We start from the raw sequence: 21,202 nt of genomic DNA, 5'->3' as shown, positions 1-21,202 counted from the left end.
ATGCATCAATTACTGCGGTAAACATGGGGCTAGACAAAAAAATCACACAAGGCTTCAGTGTAAAATCCCTGGTAATTTTCTAAATAAAAGTATTGCAGCAATGCTATTTCATATATATGTAGCTGATGTGTGACACAACGGCTTATTTACACCCAGTATTGTTCCAGAAGTGCAGCGGTGTGTTTTCATGGCTTTAATCCTGGCAGTGGAGAGGAGCAACATCATATATGACATCACACAGCGATAAAGTGATTTTCTTAATTTTGGTTTAATGACGGATTGCATAAACTGTAACCTTGGAAGTCTCAAGGTATTTTATGATCTCGCGAGTCGAGCAAAAAGCACAACAGAGAAGCCGCGTTGCTGCTGAGACTCTCCTGGTGTGCACTGGAGTGCTGTGATTGTCGCAAGTAAATCGTTCCACACCATCGATGCTAGGGGTTAGGCTATCGTGTCAATATGGCCGAAAATATCTGAGAATCTTTTCCAACACCTCGTAGAGTCTGGCAGTTCTAAAAGGGCTCCAGCTGGTTTCAGTGGGTTGATGACTGCATGTTTATATGTTGTTGGGTCTCTTTTCTCTATTTTATCTCTTTTGAGAATCTGTGTCTCAAAACTACTCCTTCTGGAGAGCTACAACTGCACACCAGAGAGTGAAAGGAAGCGGTGCATTTCCAGTATAAACAATATAAAATAATGAATTTATAAAAAACACAACAAACAATTTCTACAGCATCCCAAAATGTTACTTCAGAGGATTTAATTAGTGCAAGGATGGGGACATTGCAAACATAATAACTAACACAACAAACAATTTCTTCATTCTGAGTTATTTAATGGGAATTTTGACATAGTTTCTTCCAGCCAAGATTGACTTTTGCTGAAGTTCAAAACAAGAGGCACGCTGAGCTTTACAGGCACCGATTATACCAGCCCTGCTCTGAAACTCCCACTCTGACTCACTGCTTCTTGCTCTCTTCTCACGCATGCTTTTCTGTTCACTTTGGTCATTTTCTACTTGGCTCACATGCTCCATTTCAGAAGCAGCCACACAGTCCTCTTGCCCTTCTTTCATCCTGAGCTGCACTGTTTTAACTAAACAAACAAAAAGATTATCCAGTCCTGCTACCTGCATCACTTAGGCTAATTACTCTATTCGTGAGAGAGAAGTGTTCTTGGAGTTAACTTCCTAGAAAAAAATTCTACTCTTTTCGGTTCTCGGTCAAAAGCCCCTAATTAAAAAAAATAAATAAACACGCAGATCTTGAGAGAAAGAGGAACCCTTTGTTGGGCAGGAACTACAGAGAAAACTAATTGCACAAGGCTGGTGTGATAAGTAATAGTAGGCTATTTTTGAAACGCAGAAATGATTGACAGTAGTCGCTTCTTTGGTCTCTGATCACACTAAGAATGTTTTAGAGTTCACAGTCGGTCAGCCTCGCATTCAGTTGTTTGTTACTCTACACATCCTCTTAAAGAAGAGGATTTTTAAAAATATAATTAAAGCTCCTGACACTGAGGGAATCTTGCACATGGAGTGGAAAGGAGAACCTTGTTGAAACGTTCATGTCAGATCAGACAGGCCTCCAACACAGAATGACAATCATTGCAGCCTGAAATCATTGACGGAAGATTGTTTTTTGTAGTGCAAGTTCACGCGTCTTTAAAATTTTTTTTAATCATAATTGCTCAATTTTGATTGGCCAATTCATCAAATTACTGCAGGACTCACACTTGCTCAAAAAGAGTGTAAATCGGGCCTCCTTGTTATTATAAGCCTAAACTTCCTCGGTGTGACTTTTCAAAACCAGCTACCATCTAATTTTGTTGGCAGTGCATACTTTTGTTGATAAGTGTGTGTGTGTGTGTGTGTGTGTGTGTGTGTGTGTGTGTGTGTGTGTGTGTGTGTGTGTGTGTGTGTGTGTGTGTGTGTGTGTGTGTGTGAAGAAATGAAAATGTAAATAGAAAAGGTCAGTATCAATATCTTTTCAGATATTATTTAAAATAAAACGTACCAAATCAGCTGCTCTGTTAAAAAAATTACACTACAAATATTTCATTGTAAGTATTAGAAATTTCAGTGTATTTTTAGAACAACGTATTAACAGAAATTCACATACAGTTACTGTATATACAACATTTATTCAACAGATTTCATAAGATAAATATTTTTGCAAAAAAATAACAGATATTTTGGTTTTCCATTTCAGTGACATAACAGTTTTTGTCTCAGCATCTCTTTATAACTTCAAAAAAATACATTTACATGCGTTTTTTTTTCAACCATAAAATGATCAGTTCCTAAATGCGTAGGGGCTGCTCTCTGCAGGTGGGTACAAATGGGTCCAAGCTTGCTGACAGGGCAGCCCTCGTTATTTGCAGGTGTAAATATCATCTAGGGCTGGGTGATAGAAAGATAGCAATTTATATTCTGACATAACGTGTCCTAGCAGTGCTTTGAGAGGGCCAGTGCGTACCGGTATGCGTTACCGGTACAGTACTTTTAATTTGACCTCTTAGCGTACCGGGACTCTTTTTTAGTGTATGTTGTGTACCGGTAGTTTTTTTTTTTGTCCATTTCCAAGATTACATAAAAATCTGTACCTCTTCACCCCCTACCCCTTTATTTATTCGAAATCAGCCATATAATTTTTCATGACAAATATCACTTAAAGGTACCAGAGAACATAAAATATCGACTGATGTGAAAAATGATATGTTTATATATTTTTTCTTCCATACCACTCAGCCCTAAAGTCACCAAAATGTAATAATTCTGCATCTTGGGGTTAAATCCAGCATAAAGAATGAAATGTTTCCTAAATATTGTCATTTTAAGATGGCAGCAAGGCACTTTGTTTACAGCTCTTCAGTCTTATAGAGCAAAAGCTATTCATGAGGCTATTTACAACAGTCTAGATATTAATGCATTTCATACACAAACACAATACAAAATAACTGAATATACCTTTAAAATACTAGGCTGAGAAACTGCACATCTTGTCATGAACCAGCCTCCAGGGAGAAGGCAGTTTCCTCCTTGTTCCCCTACAGCCAGATGGGATTTCAGCAGCATAACTGAGAGGTAAAGATTGTTCTAACAAAATATATAAAAGGGAAAAACAAGTGAACCTTCAGCCCCAGTAAAAACAAACAGCCACATTAATCTCCAGCTGCTGTTTTTATGGTCATCTAATGCAACGTGTCGATAAAAGAAACACTTACTGCCCCTCAAAACCTCTTAACTTTGTCCTTCCCTTTAACATTTGAGCTCATTATCCCCCGTGGGAGCTCCACAGCACCATTTAGTTTCCGAGCACCTCGCAGCTGCTAACCACGACACACAGCACCACCTCCTCCATCGCTGCCTGCGGTCACCACCCTTCCCATCTCATGATGTTGATGTTGTCCTGGACCCAAACTGACTCAGCAACTGGAAGAGAACCAGAGGGAAAGGCATGAAGGAACTATTAATGAGCAACAATGTAAGAAAAATTGAGAATTTTAAAACAGAACAATGTCAAACTGAGCCAGTATTTGTCCTGCTGATCAGATGAACAATTTAAAAGTGTTAAAAAGTTGTGTTAACACTTGGAGTTACAATATGACCGGATCCCTGTTAACCCACTTTATATAAACAGGAAGTCTACATCACACAGTCAGCTACAAACTGAGCTGCGGATCTGATCAGTTAAAGCTCGTCTACAATCATGAGTTGTTTTACTGATGCACAGATTTTAAACAAGCAGTTCGTTAACCTCAAAAATGTCATGGAAAACAATTTAAGAGACATGAAAGGAGCCTAGAATCATTTATCCTGATGATGCAAAATGACTCAAGCTTTTAAATCCTCTACGGATTTCTTTCAGACACAAAGAAGTCTAATGACATTTACACTCGCAGCAGCAGATTTACTGTCTGTAGTACAACTATGGGCCGTGTGCACATCATCACACTCAACACTGACACCTGTTTGTGCCCGCAATGCTACATTAAGGCTTGTCAGACAGACAGACTGACAGATAGTGTTTTTGACAGCAAATTCCCTGACTAAATCGAGGCAGTGAGGGTGGATGTACTCTTGAAAAAGAAAGTAGACACAAGCTGAATGTCCACTAAATTAGTTGGTGACATTCACCAGGATATCTCTCCTGGGGGTTGCTACACATGGGACTTGCGCAGGAAAACTATCTACAAAGCAGGTTATTATGCATGCATCAGGTAAAAAATAATACGCTTATTGGTAATTAAACATCATATTTATATGAAAAAGCACATATATAATACATTGTGATGTTTAAAAGGAATTTGTGAGGGAAAGGATGATAAATAATAATTCAGGATACTTAAATAATGACTTTAAAAAACTAACAATGATAAGGGTTGAAGGAGCTGAGCAGTCAGATTTAGGACATATTTGTGGGTCAGTTATAAACTCTAATGCATGTGCTGAAACCATTTTAATTTATTGCAAAAACTTGACTGTGAAGGTCAACTTTACTTATATTTTCAATACAGTTGCAGTGGTCTTTAGTAGGAGGGAATGCATTGTAATTTGTACTCTGGAGAAAAAAAGCTCGTAGGAGAAAGTGGGTTCAGACAGCAGGATTTGAAGTCTTATTTCCTGATATTTGGACATCTTGCCTCTGATTGGATAACAGCAACGCAACTCAACCGCTGACTATGTTTGCTCTGCAACATTGATGTTTAATTTCCACAAATAACTCAAGCCTGGAGGAGTTCTGCTGTGTGGTGGTGTTGCTGATAGTTAGCTTCTACTAGATGAGAAGTTCACAGCTGCTTTTTGGTCATTAAAACAAGAACAGCCTTCCCGATGCGAGTCAAGCTGGGTGAGTCCATGAATGTTCAGTGGCAGTGTCAGGCTTTTCAGAACCAAACATTTCTATTTTGTATCAGAAGCTGATGCAGGAGATAGGTCTAGGCGACTATTCACCCTGCATGTTAAACTCAGAGTGACTGATCAATTAAAAAAAAAGAGTAAAAAATAGTTTCTCAGTGAACCTGCTTCCTCATAAGTAATAATTACGGTTCGCTGACCATGCATGATGAGCCCGGACTAAGATCAAAGAAAATAATCTTTTGAGACTTTGCTTGCAGCTAAGAGAAAATAGGCCTCAGAGTTTTGGCAACACAACAGACAATAGGACCAACTCCCTGAGGATTTGTGTGTGTGTGTTTGTGTGTGTGTGTGTGTGTGTGTGTGTGTGTGTTTGGAAGAAAATAAAAGCTGTCTGAGAGTATTTACACTTGAGGCTTTTAGCAGATGACATTTTGGAAATCTCACACTCACTCCAGTGTAAATGGCACCATGGGTGAGACATTCTGTGTCCTAAAAAATAATTTTGCTTTATTTTTGGACCCGATAGCCCTCCAGTGCTGTTGATTTGTACCTTTTAAAAGAGCATTGAAACCAACAACCTATGAATAATTTTATGTATGATTGCAGTGAACCGTTTTGAACACAAGTTGGTATTTATAACTTGTAATTTTTGCTCTGTTATTTTATGATTTTTAAGGTGTATTATTTTTGTTTTCTAACAATCTTCATTTAACCATGTTGTTGTCAGACAAGTTTTAGATGAATGAAATAAAACATTTAAATAAAAACAATAAAAGTAAATGAAATTAAAAATGAAATTCAATTAAAATCAGAGGCATTAAACCTTTTAAAGACTATCATCATCATCATCATCGTCATCGTCATCATCATCATCATCCATCTAGAGCCCCTTACAGGCATGAGGCATGCCACCAAAGTGCTGCATAGTAACAAATTAAAACAGAAAAAATCATCAAAAACTATAAAAAACCCACACGTAAATGTTTAAAATCATAAAAGATTGTAAACGATCAACTACATCTAACCCACAGAGTTCACAGTCAAACCATAAAAGTGGGTCTTCAGCCTCATTTTAAAAACCACTACTGAAGAGGAGAGCCTGACAGATAGGGGAAGTGTGTACCACAGTTTTGGTCCTGCTACCGGGAACGCCCTATTCCCTCTTCTCTTTAGCCAAGCTCTAGGCGCCACCAGCAGCAACTGGCTCTCAGAGCGGAGCGTTCGAGCAGGTACATATGGCTGCAACCATTCTGCTAAAATGCTGGAGCCAGTCCATTCAGAGCCTTAAAAACCATTTAAAGGAGTTTAAAACAAATTCTAAAATCAACAGGCAACCAGTGAAGTGCAGCCAGAATGGGTGTCACGTGATTGAGCTTTCTTTTGCCAACCAAGAATCTCGCTGCAGCATTCTGAATGAGCTGCAGGCGAGCTACTGTACCTTGACTTACACCAAATAAGACAGGGTTACAGTAGTCTAGACGTGATGTTATAAAGGCATGAACCACAGTCTCAAGATCCTGTCGAGATAAAAATGGCTTCACTTTAGCCAACTGTCTCATATGATAAAAGGAGGACACCACCATACTAACGTGGGCATTAAAACACAAGGCATTGTCCATCTTCACACCAAGATTGACCACTGATGCACTTAAGCAGGAATTCAGGTCACCAAAACCTTGGAAGAATCCAGATGACCATTTGGTCCAAACAACAATGCCTCTGTTTTACCCTCATTTAGGTACTGAAAGTTCTCTGCAATCCATGCTTTGACTTCAGCCAAACAGCATGAGTCCACTGATCGGACCATTCCCAGCATCATCCAGAGGTAGGTATAATTGTCAATCGTCTGCATAAAAATGGAACCCAATTCCATGCTTCTGTAGGATGTCACCCAGTGGCAGCATGTAAATAGAAAACAGCAGTGGTCCCAGAATGGAACCCTGTGTACCCCACCAGGGCAGATGTGAGAAGGCCAAGGAAAACACGCCCATCCACACACAAACCCTCCTGTCCTGGAGATATGATCTGAACCAGCTCAAGGCCAGACCAGAAATCCCCACATCTAGACGATGGGGCAGCACTTCATGGTCTACAGTAAGGCTGCTGTGAAATCCAACAGGACCAGCTGTACTGGATTGCCCCACCAGTTGCTGAAAAATGTTGAGGACCTTTATCAGTACAGTCTCAGTACTGTGCAGCATTTTAAAGTCTGACTGAAAGGTTTCTAAAATATGGGTTTCAGTTCAAATGTGCGTTAGCTGATTATAAACACACTTATCAAGAGCTTTGCTAAAAAAAAGGGAGCCATGAAATTGGCCTGTGTTAGCTACAACTACAACAAGCATCAAATGATCATCACACAAAAACATCTACCTGCATCAAGTGTTCGAGTTAAAAATATAAAAACAGAAATGTTTTGCGTGAAAATATATTTTTAAATCTTGATCTAAAAAAGCTTCTGTTTTAATAAGAAAAAAAGCTATCAGATTCTACATTTAATTATTGCACAATATTTAAATCAAATGCAGATACTTTATCTCCCCAATTATTTCACACTAAGGTACATGGAGCTGGTTTCAATCTCCAGCAGTGATTGGGCGAAATGTGAGGACATGGTGGACAGTTCAACAGTCCATCAACCCAATTACAGAAAAGTATAGAAAATAGGAGAACCCAGAGAAAACCCACACAACCATGAGGAGAACATGCTGGCTCCATGCAGAAAGGTTCCAGCTGGGATCAGAACCTGCAACATTCTTGCTGTGAGGCTTCAGTGCTACCAGCAGTGCCGTCATGCAGCCCAACGCAGTGGGTATTCATAGTCTATTTATTATTACCTAATGGAGGTGTTTAGACAGATTAATATTATTAGTGTGTTATTTTCCATGCAATCTGGCGAAATTAAGATCTTCAAAAGATTCATGGTTCAGGACAAATGCCTCCAGTTCTCCTCTAACTGAGGTTCTTCTGCTGAGAATTTAAATGTCTTTGTTCATGATGCTGTGATTAAAGAAGAGCATTTAGATGGATTACAGTCTTCAATTATTAACAACCAGCCTGGCTCCTCACACCGTTACCGCGCTGACAACAGGACAGGACAGACGGAAATTCCTCCGCTCTGTTCAAGCTGTTCATCATTCTGTTAAGAGTTTAGGAGATAAATTAGTCAGTTGCCCTTTTTAAGTGGAGTAGCACTTAGTTTCACACTTAATTCTGCCATGTGGAGATGGTTCATTTCCACTACTAACCTTTTATTCAGAAGCTTCTAAAAGAGGATCATATATTTCTCCTAAGACCCCAAAGCTCAAACTGTTCAGATTCTCAGCAACAAAGCCACAAACAGCCTCTCCCTCAAATGTAAACAGCCCTATGAAAGATGGAGCTAAAACAGGGAATCCAATTCACTCCAGTGACCTTTTTCTTTCAGGACAAAGACGAGAAACTATGATTAACTTAGTGAAGGGACAGGACCAGATTAACCAGTCTGATGGATGACTCCGTGCTTTGTCTTCCCAGTTTGATGAAGTGGATCAGCTTTTAGTTCTCCCGGCGTTGCTTTAAACACTGTGAAGTTCATTTATCGGAGAGGAAGGCAGCAAGATGCATTAAAAGATTGTGACTGATTAAGTGTAGATGCCTTGCAGAGACAGCAGCAAATTTATGCTTAGAGCTGAAATGGTTTTTCAAACATTTAGATTCAAACAGGAAGTAAATGTGAAAACTAGAATAAAATTGACCTTTTTAATGACTTCTATTTTAAGGGTCGCCAAAACCTTTCAGGCATTAATGACATGTAAGAAAAAACTAAACAAATGTATAAGAAACCCCAGTTAAAGGTCAACTTTACTCATATTTTTAAAACATTTTCAGTGGTCTCTAGTAAGAATGAATGCCTTGTAAGTCGTACTCTGGAGAAAAAAGTTTCGTGCAACAGTGGCACAGGAGTTAAGTGCTCGCCCCGTAATCAGAAGGTTGCAGGTTTGAGCCCTGCTCAGTCTGTCCCTGTCGTGGTTTCCTTGGGCAAGACATTTAACACACCTTGCCTGCTGGAGGTGTTTGGAAGGACCGGTGGAGCCTGTGTATGGCCGACTTGCCTCTGTCAGTGTGCCACAGGGCAGCTGTGGCTACAATGTAGCTCATCACCACCAGGATGTGAATGTGTGTGTGAATGGGTGAATGACTGATTGTGTTGTAAAGTGCCTTGGGGGGTTCTAGGACTTTAGAAGGCGCTATATCAAATACAGGCCATATTTGGAAATCTCACCTTGGATTGGTTAACAGCAACGCAACTCCACCACTGAGTCCATTTGCTTTGCAACATGGATTTTTTATCTCCACAAATAACACAAGCCTAGAGGAGTTCTGCTGTGTTGTGGAGCTGCTAATGCTGTTTACAGTTAGCTCTTAATAGTTGACAAGTTCTCTGCTGTTTCCTGGACGTTAAACCAACCACAGCCTTCTCCATCGCGAGTCAATATGGGTGAGTTCATGAATGTTAAAGTGACAGTGTGATGTAGATCTGTCAGGATTTTCAAATCCTACTGTTTCACCGTTGACTTCTATCAGAAGCTAATGCAGGACATAGATGTAGGAGACTTTTTTCATGGTCAGCCTGCATGAAAAACCCACAGAAAAGAAATAATTGGTTTTCAGATAAGTTGATTTTTAAGAGTCAACTTTCCTCCGAAAAATAAACATCAGAAGTTTGAAATTAATAAACCCACATACTGGTTTGTTACTGGATTCACACCAAATTCTGCAGTTATCACTTTTGACTCCAGAAGTAGTTTCCTCTTAACCCTTTGATGCATAATAGTCACTACAGTGGACAGGTACTCAAAATTGTTATTTATTTATTTTTGCTATTAAGCACAGCTGTTGAAGACTTTATTGCATTTGAGCCCCTCCATTTGGACTTCAGTAAGTCAAGCCAACATATTTCATGTTCAGAATGCATGCTGTCCACTGAGGTGGACATGTAATAAATTATGTGTAAATTAAATGTTACAAAAAATGTGTAAATATGAAATTTGTTTCATTCACACCTAAAGGTGAATGAAAAAAAAATCATGGTTGAAGATTTCATAATTCATGCATCAAAGGGTTAATGTCTTAATGTGACCGTGTATTTTCCTTGGCAGTAAGGGGCAGTACATACCTAAATCATTGTAAGAAATCAGTATTTTTGTGTTCGAGTAAGACCTTACCAACGGATGAGTCAAAAATACCTGGTAAGGAAACCTCCAGCAAAATGACAAACACATCAAACTCCCTTTCATCACTGGCAACGAGTGAAGAGGTAAATGTGTAAAACAACACCATTTATGACCCAGCAAACATGCCCATTTGGGCTCACGGTGGGCTTTTGTGTGTTGTGTCTGGGCTAGTGTGGGCAGGGAAAACTCACACTTACCCAAGAGTTCACCCACAAGTATCTTGTGTATGGTTGCATGAATGAGGCCCATTTACGTTTTCCCACATGGGCCCCTATAAGATTTAGTTAAGGGCAACCCACAGATGAATCTGCCCAAATCCATCCCCTGCTGAACCCCTGTGGGGTGCCATGAACCAGCCCAATGGTTGATTGCACATGTACATTAACATTGATTATTTCTGTGGGCACCCCACAGTGGCATCTGCGCAAAATGACCCACAGTGGCCCCATGAGTGTCAGCCCATGTGCAGAATCCATGGGTCTGCCCACTCAATCCCTCAGTGGGATTTCTGTGGGCACCCCACAGTGGGATATGCCCAAAAACTACCCACAGTGACCCCTTCGGTGTCAGCCCACATAGGAAACAGTTTTCCAAGATTTGTTTTCTGTGTGATTTCTATGTGCGCAGAAACTACCCACAGAGTGAGTGATTTTAGAGTTAAATTGGGCAGAGTGCTCGCTTCTATATATGGGCTGACACCAATTGGTAGTTTTTATGATCACTGAATGATATAGCTGGGCAGTCTGTTGGATTCCCCATCTGGGCTGACACTGTGGGGAGTTTTTGGGCACATAACACGGGTGCCCAGAGAAATTCCCATGAGGCTTTAAACTTGGCAGACTGCTTGATCCCCCATATTGGCTCACACCCATGGGGCCACTGCGAGATTTTTTTGGGTGGATATTACTATGGAATGCCCACAGAAATCACCCTGAGGAATTTAAATTGGGAGACTACTGAATTCCCCACATCGGTTGACACCAACAAGGCCACTGTGGGTAGTTTTTGGGTTGATACTACTGTGGGATGCCCACAGAAATCCCCATGGGGGATTAAACTTGACAGGCTGCTGGATTCCCCATATTGGCTCACACCCATTGGGCCACTGTGGGTAGTTTTTGGGTGGATACTACTGTGGGGTGCCCACAGAGAGAAACAGTTAACTCATAAGCGCAAACATCCAATGGGCTGGCACAGTGCCGCCCACAAGGGCTCAGCATAGGCTGGATTTGGGCAGATATATCTGGGGTGCCCTTAACTAAATCCCAAAGGGGCCCATGTGGGAAATGGCATATTGGTTCCATTCATACACAAAATCCTTGTGAGTTAACTGTTTGGTAAGTTTGAGTTTTCCCTCTCTATACTACCCCAGACACAGACCATTACAGCCCAAGCAGGGCCAAACGACCATGTTTGCTGGGTGCCTTTGTTGTTCATTTCAATTCAGTGGGAGTTCTGAACCAAAACCCTACCATTGGGTTGTGAAAATATGTAGTATTTTTTAATGAAACACAAATGACACTTTTTAAAAAAATAAGGTATTAAGAGGTATTTTAATATTTTGTGATTGTAATGATAAAGCAGCATTTGCTCAGGAGGTAGAGAGTGTTGTTCAGTGATCAGAAGGTTGTAGGTTCAATCCCAGCTCCGGCCAGACTATTTTCCCCATGCTGGACACAAATGGCAGCATTGGACAATTACTACAGCAGTATGTGAATGCAGCATGAATAATGAAAAGTGCTTCAGGTACCTTGAAAAGCATCATCTAAATCTTATCATTATTATTTTTATTTTTATCAAATGGTAAATGGTGGGAAACCCACACATGCCAGGGTACCAATGTGACATGCAGAGCACACGAGGGTGCCACAGTGGGGCCATAGCGGGAAGCCTATTTGTGCAGGCCAGGGTGCGGTCATGAAATGCGGGACACATGAGGGTCCTCACGGAAGGGGGCCACAGCGGGAAAAACACATGTGCAGTCCAAGGTACCACCGTGAAATGCAGGGCACATGAGGGCCCCACAGTGAAGAAGAAGAAGAAGAAAAGATCTTTTCTATAGCTCCTCTCAAGATAAAAATCACGAGGCGCAATCAGTGATGGACCACATATACAGACCAAGCCCTGCGGGGTTCCTACATGGTACCAAGTGTTTCACATTTCTTGGTGGCTGTGGGTTCCACTGTGGGCAACCCTTCGTGGGCCACATTTTTGCTCAGAGAGATCCCACATGGTGTCACGAGCGTGCCGGGCTGCGAGGTGGTGATCAGATAAGGATCCAAACGCGGGGAGCAAGTAGGTACTTTTACCATTAGTTTCTTTAATGAAGCACGCTGGACACTGAAACAATGACACGACATGGAACACAGAACAGAAGGGGTTTAAATACACGAGGAGAGGGAGCTAAGGTGATTGGGAAACAAGAGGCAGGTGGGAGCAATTAACGGAGACACCGACTAAAACCTAAGAGAAGACAAGACAGGGCGTGACACATGGGGCCCTAACAGGCATGCTTGCTGGGAAATGGCGAACGTTTTGTTACCTATTGTTATGAATCAGTAAATGCATTTTATCCTCACGGGCTCCCATAAAAGGAAACATGGCATCACCCAGGGACTTTGACCAGCTCCTGTGTATTTTAGACCTGATCTTTATGTTATATGTTTCAAAGCCTCCAATATGTTTCAACATGTGGACATCTTTTAATTCATTTTCAACACCAACAAGATTAATGGTCAGACTTCACATTGTCTCTTTAACTTGCTCACACAGAAGCTATATACCTAAATTATTATTTTTTTCGACATATTTTTCAAGATGATAAACTGCTTGAGATGTGAAATCTTGTTTTCAAGCAGGTCCTCCTATAATACAACAACACATCATCAATTTATGACTAATCTTAAATTTCTGCATGGATTCAAATGTACTCAACAATAACATTAAATGTTCAAGCTTTGCCAATCACAGTGAGTGTTTCCGCAGGAAAAAGTTGCACATTTGTGCAACCGGAGCTCCTTTCTGTCAGTCATTAATTATATACAGAGAGTGACTGTTAATACAAATTGCCTGAAGGTAGAAGATCAGGGGTTATGCTGCTAAATCAATCTGGCCATTAATGGTGAAAGGAAAGGAACCAGCTTGATGGATCAGTAGATATTCTGTCTTGTTGTCACTTTGGATATGGAGAAAACCCTGCATCAGCATTAAGTAGGCTTAAAGGTACTTAACACTGTCTGTACATATTGAATGAAGATCAAAGGTGAAAATGAAGGACAAGTGTGGCAGATAAGTCATCAACCTGACAACAGTTTTCTTCCAAACAACTTTTCTTTAACCAAAAGGTAGCTTTTTAAGAAATATGTGACTTAACAACTCAATTAATTATCCAATTTGATTGAATCATTTTAAGTGATGAACAGTATTTTGTACCAATGACTTCTAACAAATAATCAACTCGACTTCTTTGGAATTGAATAAATGTTATAAGTGCAAACATGATTCATTTTAGCTGAATGACTCACAGCCCACTTTCATAAGGATGACCTAAAAACAAACGGTCAGTATAGTGCAAAAGTCTTTCGCCTACACTGTAAGAAATTACATATTTGAATTAACTTAACCAAGTTATGTCAGCTGGTTCCATTATTGCTTAAATGTTGGGGGGGGGGGGGGGGGGGGGGGGCACCTGTTTCAAGAACTAGCAGAATGCCACATCAGAGGAGAATTTAACACAGTAGAATTTGGAGTCTTATTTCCTGATATTTGGGCATCTCGCCTCAGATTAGATAACAGCAACGCGACTCTACCACTGACTCCGCTTGCTCTGCAACACTGACGTTTTATCTCCACAAATTACTCAAACCTGGAGGAGTTCTGCTGTGTGGTGCAGTTGCTAATGCTAATGGTTAGCTTCTATCAGATAAAGGTTCTCTGTGGTTTCCTGGAAGTTAAACCAACAGCAGCCTTCCCATCACGAGTCAAGATGGGTGAGTCTCACCGTCTATTTCCTATCAGAAGATAATGCAGGAGATAGGCGGGCGAGTCTATTTTTATTTTCAGCTGGCATGAAAAACTCAGAATGACTGATTATTATCAGAAGTAATCAATAAATCAAAAATCATTCAATGCTTTTTCAGTGTTCCACAACTTTTAAAAAGTAATTTCACGCACGATGTGCGATATGCCAAAACTGAGATGTAACCAACGTAGTGTTTTTCTAAGGTCAGTTGACTATGCGGCCATCTTGAACTGGGTTGTCTCTAAAAGTTAATTGGTTGGGTTAGGGTTAAGAATTTTTTTTAGGTTTAATCAAAATCAGTCCACTAGGTCATGAGCTATTTTATTAACAGACACATAGATTAGGAAAATAATAACATTGACACTATTTGTTCTTATGTGAAAACGTTCCTTGTTCTAAATGAAAAAAGAACTGCCTATAGAAAATGATAATGCACTAAAATGACCCTGGTTATTGTGAAACCACTGTGATTTTTTTCATGCACAGTTATACTACACAATCCAAATCTGATCTCTACTCTAATTTACTCTAACTTTACTCTAAATTCAACAAAGACTAGTTTCAAATAATTTTATAACATTTCTGCTAAAGTTAACCAATATAATAATAAAAGTAGTAAAAATAATAATACATTCCCTTTGGAACAAGACACCTTCTTGTCCCGATTCACTCCTAATTATCAGATGTCAGAATAAAAGATTTGATGAAAAGAACTTATCTTCCTTTTTCCTTTCTAAATGGCTCAGATGAGGCTAAAGATACCACAGTGGACTGAAATACCAGAACCAGGAAGCCAGAAGATTAAATCATCTAATCATGATTTATACCAACACAGCTGTAAAAACACAAGACCTTCTGCACAAAACACTTCAGAGGGTAAATGAACATCTGGAGTTCGGTTTGTCTATCTGTGGAGACTTTTTAACACTTTTATCAATCCTCTGAAAATGAAATTGTGTTTAAACAACAAGAATTATGGGAAATTATTTTAATTCAAAGTAGGGCTGCACAATATATCGAAAAATTATCGTCATCGCGATAACAGGACGTGCGATAGGCCCATCGCAAAACACGGCAAAAACAGCGATAAATGTTTGGTTCAAATATTTCCATCCGTGTCATACATCAACTTTTTGTAAACCATCTCTGTTTTTTACGCGGAAGTATTATTTGACCAATCAAATGTAGTCCTTCTGATATGCGGCCAATCAGATGGTTCCGTTCACGTAATACGCCCGCCCCCTACATAGACCCTTTTGGAAAGCAACACCCGAACAGAGTTTGCGGCGCTGTTCCCTTGTTCGTTATGCTGGCTCAGAGCAACGAACGCACTTTGTGCTGAATTTTCTGGATTCAGCGCTGCTTTCAAACGTGAACATGACTCCGCTCGGTGTCGTTAATCATTTTTACCGGGCTGACTCCGACACGTGCCGGTGAACCAACCCACCTTCATGTCGCTAGTGTTAGCCCCAGGCTCCGGTTAGCTTCCAGCTAAAATGCTACAGCACTCTCCTCCCAGTCCCACCCTGCTAAAGAGGGCCTGGAAAAGTTCCCCCACACATCAAAGTGATTTTTCCTTTATGCGCTTTTATAACCTTGTTAATCAGGATAGTTGATTTGCTGCTGCACATAAACTGTCAGTCAGAAGCTCTGCTAGCCAGTTATCTTAAGAGGAACTAGTTCAATTTGTTAGCTTGTTATCAGAATCATAGTTGCAGTTTCATCATCTGAGCTGCTTTTTAAGATCTAGGTAAACTTGTTCAATTTGGGGTTAAAAACAATCGTTTTCACATATTTTCCATGTAGTTTTTTTGCCAGTTCCTCTTCTGAAAGGTAGACAATTGTTTTTCTCTTTCCCTCAAAAGATCTTAATTTTCTCCTAGTTTGGCCCAGCACAGTTCACTTCCCCATTACAGCAACAGCCTTATATCATAACCACATAAGTGGAGAAAATGCTCAGTAGCAATGAGAGAATTTGCTGTTGCATTTAAGTGATGTTAACTGTTAATAAACATTTAAACTTATTTTCTGATTTTTTTAAATTTATTCAAAAAACCCTGGTAAGGGATGCTTTTCTGTATTTGGAGCATCAGAAAAAGTTTTATGGTGGAGGTGATGTTTTAAAGTCACTGAGAAACTGCATGCATGCAGTTTGTTGTTTTGCTGCTAATACAGTAGCAGGTGCAGCTGCTTATTTTAGCAATAAAAATGTTATGTTGTAATGGAATTCATGCATTAGTTTTTGCTTGCTTTGAGCCCAGAGCAGACGTCACACGCCAGACGACATCAACACTGCATACTTTAGTATTTGTTCATTCATCGTGAGTAATATCGATATCGCAATATTAAGCACTGTTATCGAATATCGCAGGTTTTCCTACTATCGTGCAGCCCTAATTCAAAGTCAAAAAGATAAACAAGCAGTGAAAAGATGATTTAATTTTAAGGTAGAGACGTGACATAGTGGAAAGTGCGGTAAAGTCCGAATATTTTTCCAGGAAGCAGATGTAAATGAATGTAATGTCCCTTGAAATTATGGAAACAAATGTGTGTGTGTGTGTGTGTGTGTGTGTGTGTGTGTGTGTGTGTGTGTGTGTGTGTGTGTGTGTTTAAGGATGGCACAAAACACTTGAGCAGCACATGTTCTCATGCACCCACACTGATAAGAGTCAGTTAATTAAATCATGTCACATTGAGAAATCAGCTTCACGGGTCTGTAAACAATTTCTATTCAATTTGTCTAACATGAAGAAATGAGGCTGCACAGTGGTGCTGTGGTTAGCGCTGTTACCTTGCAGCAAGGGGGTTCTGCATTCACATCCCAGCCTGCGGTCTCCTTGCAAGGAGTTTGCATGTTCTGCCTGTGCATGCGTGGGTTCTCTCCGGGTACTCCGGCTTCCTCCCACAACCCAAAAATATGACTGTCGGGTTGATTGGTCGCTAAATTGTCCTTAGATTTGTGTGTGTGTGTGTGTGTGTGTGTGTGTGTGTGTGTGTGTGTGTGTGTGTGTGTGTGTGTGTGTGTGTGTGTGTGTGTGTGTGTGTGTGTGTATGTGTGTGTGTGTATGTGTGTGTGTGTGTGTGTGTGTGTGTGTGCTTGGTTTGTCTTAGTGTTGCCCTGTGATGTACTGGCAACCTGTCCAGGGTGTACCCCACCTGTTTGCCTGAAGACAGCAGTAGATTGGCACCAGCAACCCTGCGTGGATAAGCAGGTAAAGAAAATGGATGGATGGATATTGATCTCGTGCTCCAGCTTTCCCTCACTCATGAACAAGACCCCTGAGATACTTAAACTCCTCCACTTGGGGGCAGGACCTCATCCCTGACCCAGGGAAGGCATTCTAACCTTTTCCAAATCAAGAACATGGCCTCAGATTTAGAGGAGCTGATTCTCATCCCAGCTGCTTCACACTCGGCTGCAAACTGCTCCAGCAAAAGCCGAAGATCACGTTCTGATGAAGCCAACAGGACCACATCATCTGCAAAAGGCAGAGACCTCAGGTCACCAAAACGGATGCCCTCCACACCTTGGCTGTTTCTAGAAGTCCTGTCCATAAAAGTTATGAACAGAATCGGTGACAAAGGGCAGCCTTGGCGGAGTCCAACTCTCACTGGGAAGATTTTTGCATTTTATATAATATTAGTAGATAAGCAGAGGACAGATTTTCTAGGAGAAGTAAATTTTTTTAGCCAGCTTAAACATAACTTCCTTATCCTTGTAGAAGAGGGGAAAAAGCTGTGACTGTTGGTGACTTTAGAGATGAACGAATTAATCACTGGCTTAGTCACACTTGTGTATTACCACACTGCTTAACCATTCTATGTAATTCATTATTAAGCATGTTTTTAATTATGTCTGTGTGCAGCTTTTATCCAACATTCACTCATTTCACCAAAGTAACATCAGGTTCCAGTGGGGACACTTGTATTTTTACTCTGCTGACGCAGTGACACACGGAGTATTGATGTCTTGGATTTTGATGAATGGACCGACTCCTTTCAGCTGATTAGTCTGAGTTCCTGCAGCTGCCTTCAGTGTCAGTCAACCAGCAGGAGACAATCCACCAATAAAAACAGCAGCTCTAACATCTGTCTATTGCCTCTTTTCTGCTATTTCGGCTCTTGTTTTACGTATTACACATTTTTAAATAATGTTTCTAAAAGATCAACTGAAGAGCTTCAAGATCAGAATGATATTCAACAGAAAAGGTCAAAATTAGTGATGTGTCATTCGCGAACGAAATGGCTCTTAGAGCCGGATCTTTGAAGTGACTGACCAGAGCCGGCTCTGTCTCGGAGGAGCCGAATCAGAGTTTTTTCTTCCTTTCTCCTTTTTCGCTCCCTTTCTTTACCTCCGCGTTTCTGCAGCGAGCAGGAGGAGGAGGAGCGGAAGACAGGTAGTGTAACCAGAAATGTATTTGTCTTTCTTTTTTATGAGAGGAGGATACAGCAAATATCGGTATTGGTTTATGTGATAATTGGAAATGAAGGTTCAGCAATATCAGTATAGGCAGTATGTCCCTACCAGTCACACATTCGCTAATTAAACCTACAGTCATGGTTTTGGTCCATGGGAGGAATTTGTTCCTTGAAAAAAGTTGAGCTTGTCTCTGAACAATTAAAGCAGAAACAGCTGAAATCCGTACAAACCCAGTGAGGTTGTTAAGGTCTGCACATTTTTCGTTACTCGTACCTCAACACTGCTTCTGTTTTTGCATTAAGCTAATAAAATAATTTGATTTAACACAACAACACACAGAGAATAGTATGGTCTTCTAAACACACACACACACACACACACACACACACGCTAAAACAGCAGGAATATTTAGACACTTATCAGAGAAGCATGTCTGATTAGGCAGTAACTTACAGAGATGTGGACCCCTGAACCGACAGGCTCCACTGAGGTGTTTTCTCCATCCATGACTAAACCTGGTGGAAACTCCTCCCACCTGTCCCCCAGCCCTGCATAAAGGAAGAAGAAGAAGAAGAAAAAAAATCTTCTGAGAAAACAGCGACACAATCAATTTGTTATTTTTACTCAGTTAGCTGCAAGAAAGAAAAGGGTTTCAATGAACATTGTTCAGGAATTTTAAACTAATTTAAAGAAATGCTTCAAATAAAAGACTTCTTTCAGAACATGACTCTTTTAAGCTGACTCATCCATGCCTTCACATTCTACCGTTTGGGATGACCAAAAATGATGGCACATTTACTAAAAAGAAAAACATCTAAAAGTTCCCATGTAGAAGATTTCACGTGCGTCACTGCACAGCTGCTTTAGATCAAAAACAAACTAAAACATCCGTGCTTGTAAATTTTATCTATCGACGCAGATATGTCCTCATCTCAAGGATTCGTTGTCTCTCACTGTAACCACTGAAAGACGCCGGATGACTAGACCTCGTTTAAGAGTTAAATAAGATCGCTCGTTTTGAGTGTGTCAACATATTCAATGAAAATTCTGATTTATTAAAGCTCCTCTTTATATTTTCTGTCATTTTGATTAATTCAGACGAGGCTGAAAACATTTCTGTCCACAAACAACAAAAGTAAACAGAGCAAAATTCAAGAAAGCTTGTTTTGTGTTAGATTTATTTTTTGTTTGTTTATTTTTTTTTTTTTAGGTGTTTACTGTGCTCCTTTTTGAGATGAGCGTTTCTCACCCACACTTCACATGCACTGTATGTGCACAAGCACGAGCCGGTAACTGAAAAATCCATCCCACACTCAGAAGTTGTTGGGTTGTATTGTTTTTTTATTTGTTCTTATTTTAACCCGTGAGCTGTGGTTTGACTAAAGATATTTGTTACAGTGTGACTGACGAAGCAGGTGAAAGCACTCATGCCTTTTACTTTAAAATCCTTTTTACACCCTCTTTTAATTTTTTATGTGTGGATCTCTCATTAAATCAATACATTTGCAGTGGCCTAGTAGGAATGAATGTCTTGTAAGTTCTACTGTGGGGAAACAAAGCTCCAGTGCACCATCTTTCAGGAACTAAAAGTGAGCCACATCAGAAGGCGTTTGTCAATATTTAAGGACGCTAGTACTTTCTTGTGTACTTGACAAGTATGTTTTTGGGAAGGCCACCAGAAAGTCCGTTTGTCCACACATGACACATATTTGAACAGAACAGTACTCCGTTGCATCATGGTACCAAGCGCTGCTTGTTGCTACGACCTGACATTAAAAAAAAGGTCTACTTTGTTCCTTAAAAACTAAGTAACAATAAAAACATATTATTTGTATCATATTTGGTCTATTTTTTAATTAAAATTGATAAAATACCAGCAACAAAAGTTTCTTTCTCATCAAACAGAGCTATGCTGCTTTTATTTTGATAGTGGGTTAGCTAATTGGCATTTTGAGGGATTGTGAAGAGCAAAAGTAAGTAAGTAAGTATATTTTATTTATATAGCACTCATCACAGACATAGAATCACAAAGTGCTTCACATAGATCAAAACAAAATAAAACAAAGTCATAAAATCATAAATAGATTAACATCATAAAATCAAAATGATCTCAAAACAGAACCAGATTAACATCAGAAAAAGAAAGTCATGAAAATATAAAATTTCATTGACGGATAAAAGATTAAAATTTTGATTTGAAAATAAGAAAATAAAAGATTTAGGTAAAAGCAGCTTTAAATAAAAGGGTTTTTAGCTGTTAATAAATAACACACACGGAAAATTTTACAGGTTACACACAATTATTTACAATTATAGACAACTTTATATTTCTCTATTTGTATTTCTAATATAAAACACTACAGTTATGAACTTTTCCCTCTGACGTTCGGAGTATAATGGTTTGCGATGCAATGCATTGTGGGATACTTTGCTCTCCCAAGTCCACAGAAGGATGGACTGATGCATCCCAATGGGCGGAGCAAGAACATATCCGGGAACTTTGAGTGAACTTTCCATGATACATACTTAGGATTGGAACAGTACTTGGGCCATCGCTGATGACGTTTCACAACGACGCGAGTACACAAGTTCAGACAAACACACATATTGAGAAACGACCCAGAGTTTAGCTTCAGACAGCATGATTTGGAATCTTATTTCCTGATTTTTGGTCATCTGGCCTC

At 39.9% G+C, this 21,202-nt stretch overlaps 1 protein-coding gene across 5 annotated transcripts in view; it reads right to left on the bottom strand.

Moving 5' to 3' along the window:
- Positions 1-2,059: 2,059 nt before the first annotated feature.
- LOC129166804 (uncharacterized) overlaps positions 2,060-21,202 on the bottom strand; it is a 100,856-nt gene continuing 81,713 nt past the window's right edge. For 2 of the 5 annotated variants that reach the window (XR_011515686.1, XM_070542501.1), the window contains 2 exons: positions 18,972-19,066; positions 2,060-3,433 (listed from right to left, as the gene is read on the bottom strand). The gene's annotated coding sequence lies outside the window, so the exon portion shown is untranslated. Of the gene's footprint in view, positions 3,434-17,254; positions 17,578-18,971; positions 19,067-21,202 lie in introns of all 5 variants that reach the window. The other 3 variants (XM_070542504.1, XM_070542502.1, XM_070542503.1) reach the window with 3 other exon arrangements.

The sequence above is a fragment of the Nothobranchius furzeri genome, chromosome 12 (genome assembly GCF_043380555.1).
Source record: "Nothobranchius furzeri strain GRZ-AD chromosome 12, NfurGRZ-RIMD1, whole genome shotgun sequence".
NCBI classification, from domain to species: domain Eukaryota; kingdom Metazoa; phylum Chordata; class Actinopteri; order Cyprinodontiformes; family Nothobranchiidae; genus Nothobranchius; species Nothobranchius furzeri.
The sequence above is the reverse complement of the archived record's forward strand: the minus strand, read 5'-3'. Positions and strand labels throughout refer to the sequence as shown.